General features: G+C 40.4%; 1 long non-coding RNA gene across 2 annotated transcripts in view; it reads right to left on the bottom strand.

The window, feature by feature from the left end:
• LOC126501740 (uncharacterized) overlaps positions 1 to 5543 on the bottom strand; it is a 40852-nt gene extending 35309 nt beyond the window's left edge. For both annotated transcript variants that reach the window (XR_007591789.1, XR_007591790.1), the window contains exons 1-3: positions 5223 to 5543; positions 4915 to 5104; positions 3981 to 4097 (exon numbers count right to left, since the gene is read on the bottom strand). This is a non-coding gene — a long non-coding RNA (uncharacterized lncRNA). The remainder of the gene's footprint in view (positions 1 to 3980; positions 4098 to 4914; positions 5105 to 5222) is intronic.
• Between the last annotated feature and the right edge of the window lie 457 nt (positions 5544 to 6000).

Raw genomic sequence — 6000 nt, forward strand, 5'->3', positions numbered from 1 at the left:
TAACTGTCCCTTGTTCATCAACCAATCATCAGGAAGAGGCCCCACAGACATGCACACAGGTCAATCTGATAGAAGCAATTCCTCAGGTGGGGTTCCCTTATCCCAAGTTACAAGCAAAGCTAGCCATTGTGGGGGTCCAGAGAGATGGAGAAGAGGGAAAACACAGGAAATATTAAAATCCACCAGACCAAAGGGTAGAGCTCAAGAAAGAGAAAAATGTGAATATATTTTTAAAAAATAACACACTTAGAGAACTTACTTTGGCAGACTATCCAAGAAAATGAAAGCATTTAATTTTTGGACACAGAATTTGCATCCGTGAAAAATTAGCCATGCTGATCCACACGGGAGCTGGGAAACTGCATTTTCTGTGTCTAATTCGGTTTGGAGAGTCTAAAATCAGATGCAGAGGTTTGTGGTATCAATCCCTCTATTTCATCAAGAATCATATAATTTGCCCCCAAATTGTGTACCTTGCACTAAGGTGACTGTCCACTCTCCTGTCTAAACAAAAAATTGCCAACATTCTGGTGTGAAGCATGGCGTATATTAAAAATGAATATGAGTTTTGGCCTTTAGACTGGGTTGGCCTAAGATTGGGCAAACATCTTCTTTCTTTGGCCTATGCAAGGCAGATGCAGAGATAACCAGGTGAGTAGCGATGTCCAGTGACTACGACTCAAGCCATGATAATGTTCTCCTTCCATCAGTGCTGTCGGAAAGATGGTCACTAGACAGCCATGTCCACTGAGCGCCTGCCACATGGCTGGGGTAAGTAAAATACTCAGCCATCATTAATTGTATTTCATTTTAATTAATTGAAATAGCTTCATGTGGCAAGTGACTGCCATATTCCTTAGCACAGTTCTCGAATCCTGCCATACTCCTTTAAGTACTCTAAAGCAGCTTCCGGGCCAGGCACTGCAAATTCACAACCTCCTGCTAGCAACTGACTGCCAAGGAGCAAATAGTGGAAGGTGGAATCTCAGCAACTCCTTCAGTTGTCAAAAAAAAAAAAAAAAAAAAAAAAAAGCCCCCAGCTTCCAGTCAGACACCTGACTGTGCAACCATTGCAGAGAGACAATTTAGTTCAGAATGATATGCTACCCTGACCGTACCTGGCAGGTGCCTTCTGTGCTGGCTTTTTCTCTCTGCAAACTTGAGAAAGATGACAAGGTTTTAAATGACGAACTCCTGTGGGCCACATTACTTAATTATACAGTACATCCAGGGATAGGCACATGGGTCTTTTATGGTAAATGATATGACGGTCTTAAAAACTCATTAATATGTCATTAACCAAGCAGACATTTACTAATTAAACAATTAGCCCCTCTGTTCTTTTCCTTTGTTCCTCCCAGAGATGCTTGGTTACCCCGGTCCCCAATTTAGCAGAAGGTCCTCTTCTTTTCCCAGAGAAAATCACTCATAAAGCAAATTCTGAGACTAAACGATTTTGCCAATTTTTTTTCCAACTTGGCCACAAAGAAAATCAGATCTGATTTCCGTAGCACATATGAATTTGGGTGTTGATCTAGTTCAAATAAATCATCCTGATATGTAAACCAATTTTAGACATATACAAAATAGCATCTACAATAATCAGCATAAACAATGGATACTGCAAAACTATATATACTAGTTAAATAAATACAAATGGACAAGATTAATGACTTGAGATGTGTTATGATTCACCATATGAAGTCAGTTCCAAATAAATGTATAATGTTCTTAACTTTGGCTCTCAGACAGTTTTTAATATGCATTATGTTGTCTGTTAAGTTTAGCTTAATTCTATTTGTTGCGTTGACATTGTACTAACTTGCAGTGTAAGGGGGGTTGTCTAGCATATTAAAATAACACATAGCAAGAGTTTTTTGAAAAAAATGTTTTATGTATTAAAAAAGCTTGACATTGTTTTAAATTTAGAGTATGCATTTCTAAGAAGAGTCGAGAGCCATGGGATTCGTGAATATGGACTCAGATGCATTTATGGCTGCATATTCCTATTTGTTGGGTTGACTAGAGAGTTCTAGGTAGTCTCATAAATCTTCTGTTGACTGAAGGCATTGCACATTAACAATGAATCAAGAGCTGGGTTGTAATCATTATGCTCCACATGATGATAAAAGGATGCAGCTGGGTATCCAGGATTCAGATTGTCCAGATAATGGCAAACGTATACAGCTGGTATCTAGTGTCTGAACATTCCAGATGTGATAAAAGGATACAGGGGAGATGCTAGAACTTCACCAAAGGAATTCCAAAACATCATTATCTTGGACAGATTTTGCTTTCTTGGTTTTTCAGTGGATGGGAAAGCTGAGCAATCCGCACGTGCATGCACACACACACACACAAGGTCTTTCATTGTACTATTTCTGGATTTGAGTCTTGAGAGAAATAATCTCTTGAAAAATAAGAAGCAAATTGGCTGTCACCTTCATAAAATGGGTACAAAGGTGTCAAAGGAACTACTTTGCCACTATAGCCAGGCAACAGTGACCTATAGAATGTCTGCTTTATGGAAATACTTTTGTTCTTAACTTCACTAAAGACTGGCAGATAAACCTAATAAAACTCAAAACTTAGGAATCCTGAGTCTCAAAACACTGATGTAAGCTTTTGTAAGACCATGGGTGGGGTGTTTCTTACTTTTGCATCTTCATGAAATAACTGCTAAAAAAGAGCTAAGGGTGGAAGGAAGCCTTTTTTAGCTCACAATTTTCAAGTTTTTAGGCCATCGTGATTATAAGGGCTCAGTGGAGAAGAAGCATTCAATTCAGGAAGAAGAGTGAAGATTAGCAATACCCCCCAAAGGCCAACTCCCTTAACTTACTTCCTCCAACTATGCCTGTCTCCCCAAAATTTCCAGAACTTCCCACAATAGTGTCTCCATCTGGAGCTCAAGCATTCAATTCATGAGCCCTGGGAAGGGAGCCATGCTAGGTGGGGAAGTCAGGTTACAGTCAGGAAGCATCCTTTGTCTTTCTGCTAAAAGACCTCAATGGTGTGGAAGATAGGACATGGGTCTCCATTTCTCCACTCTAATATTATCTGATATAAATATTGAATTTCACATCAGTTTTTGTTTGTAAATTGGAACACTGTTTTTAAAAAATTCTACAAATTATTCAAGCTTTGGGTCACGTAAAATCTGGATCATTCTTGAGCTAACCAACATCTTCATTGCTGAAATTAAATCAAGGATGCGCACATTGCATGAAATTAAACTTCAGCGGCTAGAATCCAGTATAAGAGACAATTTGGTTTTGCACTAAGCTGAGGAGTTACTTTAATGTGACATGTTTCAGGCTCTTTTTGCAATGTGCTCCATGGTGTTTTGGTAGCTTTCTGCCCGAAGAAGACTAGAAAACCAATGCCTTATAGAAAATGCTGGGCTGGGTTCCCAGCTCTAGGAGCCCCTCACCTCCGCATCACTAACCAGCTGCGTGACCTCAGCAAAACCATTTCCTCCCACCCCTTCTATGCTCTTCTCTAAAACAGAAATGAGTGCTGAGTCCGTAGATCTAGGGCACTTGAAGGAAGGAGCCCTGCCCCCTTCCCTCCGCAGGGACTGGCATTTTACCAAGAAGCATACCTGGGTCTTCAAACTCACTTTGAATTTAATAAGTGCAAATGGAAGCAGAACTTCCCTTCCTGGTCTAAAACAGACAATTCCAGAGAAGATAGGAGACATGAAAATCAGCGGGAACTTTTAGGAGGAGAAATGTAAAATTGAGGGCTTGCTCACGTTGGCCTTCTCACTACTATCGAATCCCCAGCAGCCTCCAATATTGTTTTTGAACTTCAAGCGTAATCGTATTTTGTCTATCACACATACTGCTTATCTGATTTCCTCCAGTAAATTCACTGATAAATTATACTTTCGTTCAACCACTGTGATCCCTTACAAGCTGCTGAAGTTTAAATGTTTACGTTCCCCCGAAGTCTTACAAATGTATATACTTAAGTCTTACCCACTGTGGGTCTCTAGGGCGCCTTTGTAAAGTGACCAGGATATGACAGCAAATCCCTTATGACTGGGTGTAGTGACCTTGTGAAATTGGTCCAAGGGAGTTTGTCCCTTCCAACACCTGAGGATAAAGCGCAAAGGCATGACTTAAGAACCAGAAAGCAGCCGTGACCCAGGACCAAATATCTTCCCCCATTGGTCCTGAACTTCCAAGCCTCCAAATAAAAAAGAAATATCCAACATTTACTGTTTATTAATTGCTCAACCTGTGCTCTCTTGTAACATCAACCAAAACAGACTGACAAGGGAAGGGCTCAAGGGCTTTGAAGACACAAGAAGTAAATTAAATGAAAATTACTTGTTGTCTATAAATTACTATAAAAATACCTACCTACAGATTCTAATTTGGTTCATGAACGTTGTTCTCATGTCTTATGAAAATGTCCTCTTTTAGAAAGAAAAGAAAGGGGCTGGAGAGGTGGCTCACTGGCTCAAGACTCTTGTAGAGTGCTCAGCTTCTCCTCCCAGAATCCATATAGGGCTAACTCACAGCAAATGGTTCCAGGGGATAGGGCACCTTCTTCTGGCCTCCATGAGTACTTACACACATGTGGTGCACATGTTTTCACTTACACACACATACACATACATCTAAAACTAAATAAAAAATTTTAAAAAATAGGGTATGATGTCTCTAAACTCTGGAGAGAAAGTTTTACATCCAAAGGCACTTACAATAGATACTTCAACAGAGAAGGTGTCAGAGGGCAAGGCCCCCATTATCTGGCAATTCCTGTAACATTGAACAGCAACAAGTCTGAAAACTGTCACTTAACTTTACAAGCCTGCTGGGATGCCTTTGGTCAAAGAATTCTGATGGATAAAAATTTTCAAGAAGATTTCAAAAGTAGATGTGAGAGTAATGAACAGGCCCTCACCTCCATGGGTGGCGCTGCTTTCATTGCATGCAAATAAACTTCCCGCTAATTTAAGACTTCTTTCTCATCAGCATATACTTTTAACATAAACTTTGATCCGAGGAAGAAACTGGATGTCACCAATAAACTTGGTTCGGACTTGTATTAGTCGTGGAGTCAAAGAATCCCGAGCTCAGATTCCAGTAAATACCTGCAAAACAGGGCAAAAGCCATTTGACATTTCAACACTGGAAAGCATTTGCGTGAGAAACCTCTTCATAAAGAGAAGATCAATCCCCCTTCCACTGACTGAAGACAAAATTAATTACCAAGGTTGGCGGAAGATAAATGGCTCCCATGTACCGAGCTGTGTAATTATAGCAGCTGCAGAGCGAGGAACCTGCTCCTAACTTTGAACCCCAACCCCAACCTGACATTTCTCCCCACACTCGGAGCTGCCACCAGCAAGCGCTCTGTAATTACACGTTTGGGGTACAGCGGTAATCATTGGCTCAATGGCCAGCGTGAAACCTTATCATTTTCTGGTTTGCAAAAGGTATGCTGTATCGTCTTTTGAAGTGTTGAAATCTCCAGAGAGGGAAATTTATTAGAGAGAAGTTACTGTTATGGCAACAGACTTAATTCTGCCATAACATGTCAAATTAACAACCTTCCTTAGGACTGGGTTCCACGCCAAGTTCAGAAACAGGCAAGTATTGAGAAGCAGTTTCTGAAGTATCACTGTAGGGTTGAGTAGCGCCAAGGTAAACAGCGCAGTTTATCTCACCGGTCCCGTGTTTACTTCAGAACAACACGGGTTGGAAAGAGAAGCAGTAAGAACTGAAGAAATACTCTGAGCGGTTTTTTTTTTTCCTTCCTTTTTCCAAACAGCAAAGAAGGCTGTCATTAAGGCTCCGTGGAGGTTTTGATTCTCTCTTTGAAGCTGAGAGGAAAGTTTTTAATCTGATCTTTAATTTTAATCCTTTAAAATATGTAAGTGATTTAGAAATGTGCACGTGACAATTGGCAGAAGGCCTTTCTGGTAAGAAGCTGAGCAATTTCTTTCAACTGTGCAATAATAAAGGAGTTCAAAGCCGGCTGGCGAAG

This window comes from Alexandromys fortis, unplaced genomic scaffold (assembly GCF_014885135.2).
Source record: "Alexandromys fortis isolate MF-2015 unplaced genomic scaffold, M_Fortis_MF-2015_v1.1 scaffold_5, whole genome shotgun sequence".
NCBI classification, from domain to species: Eukaryota; Metazoa; Chordata; class Mammalia; order Rodentia; family Cricetidae; genus Alexandromys; species Alexandromys fortis.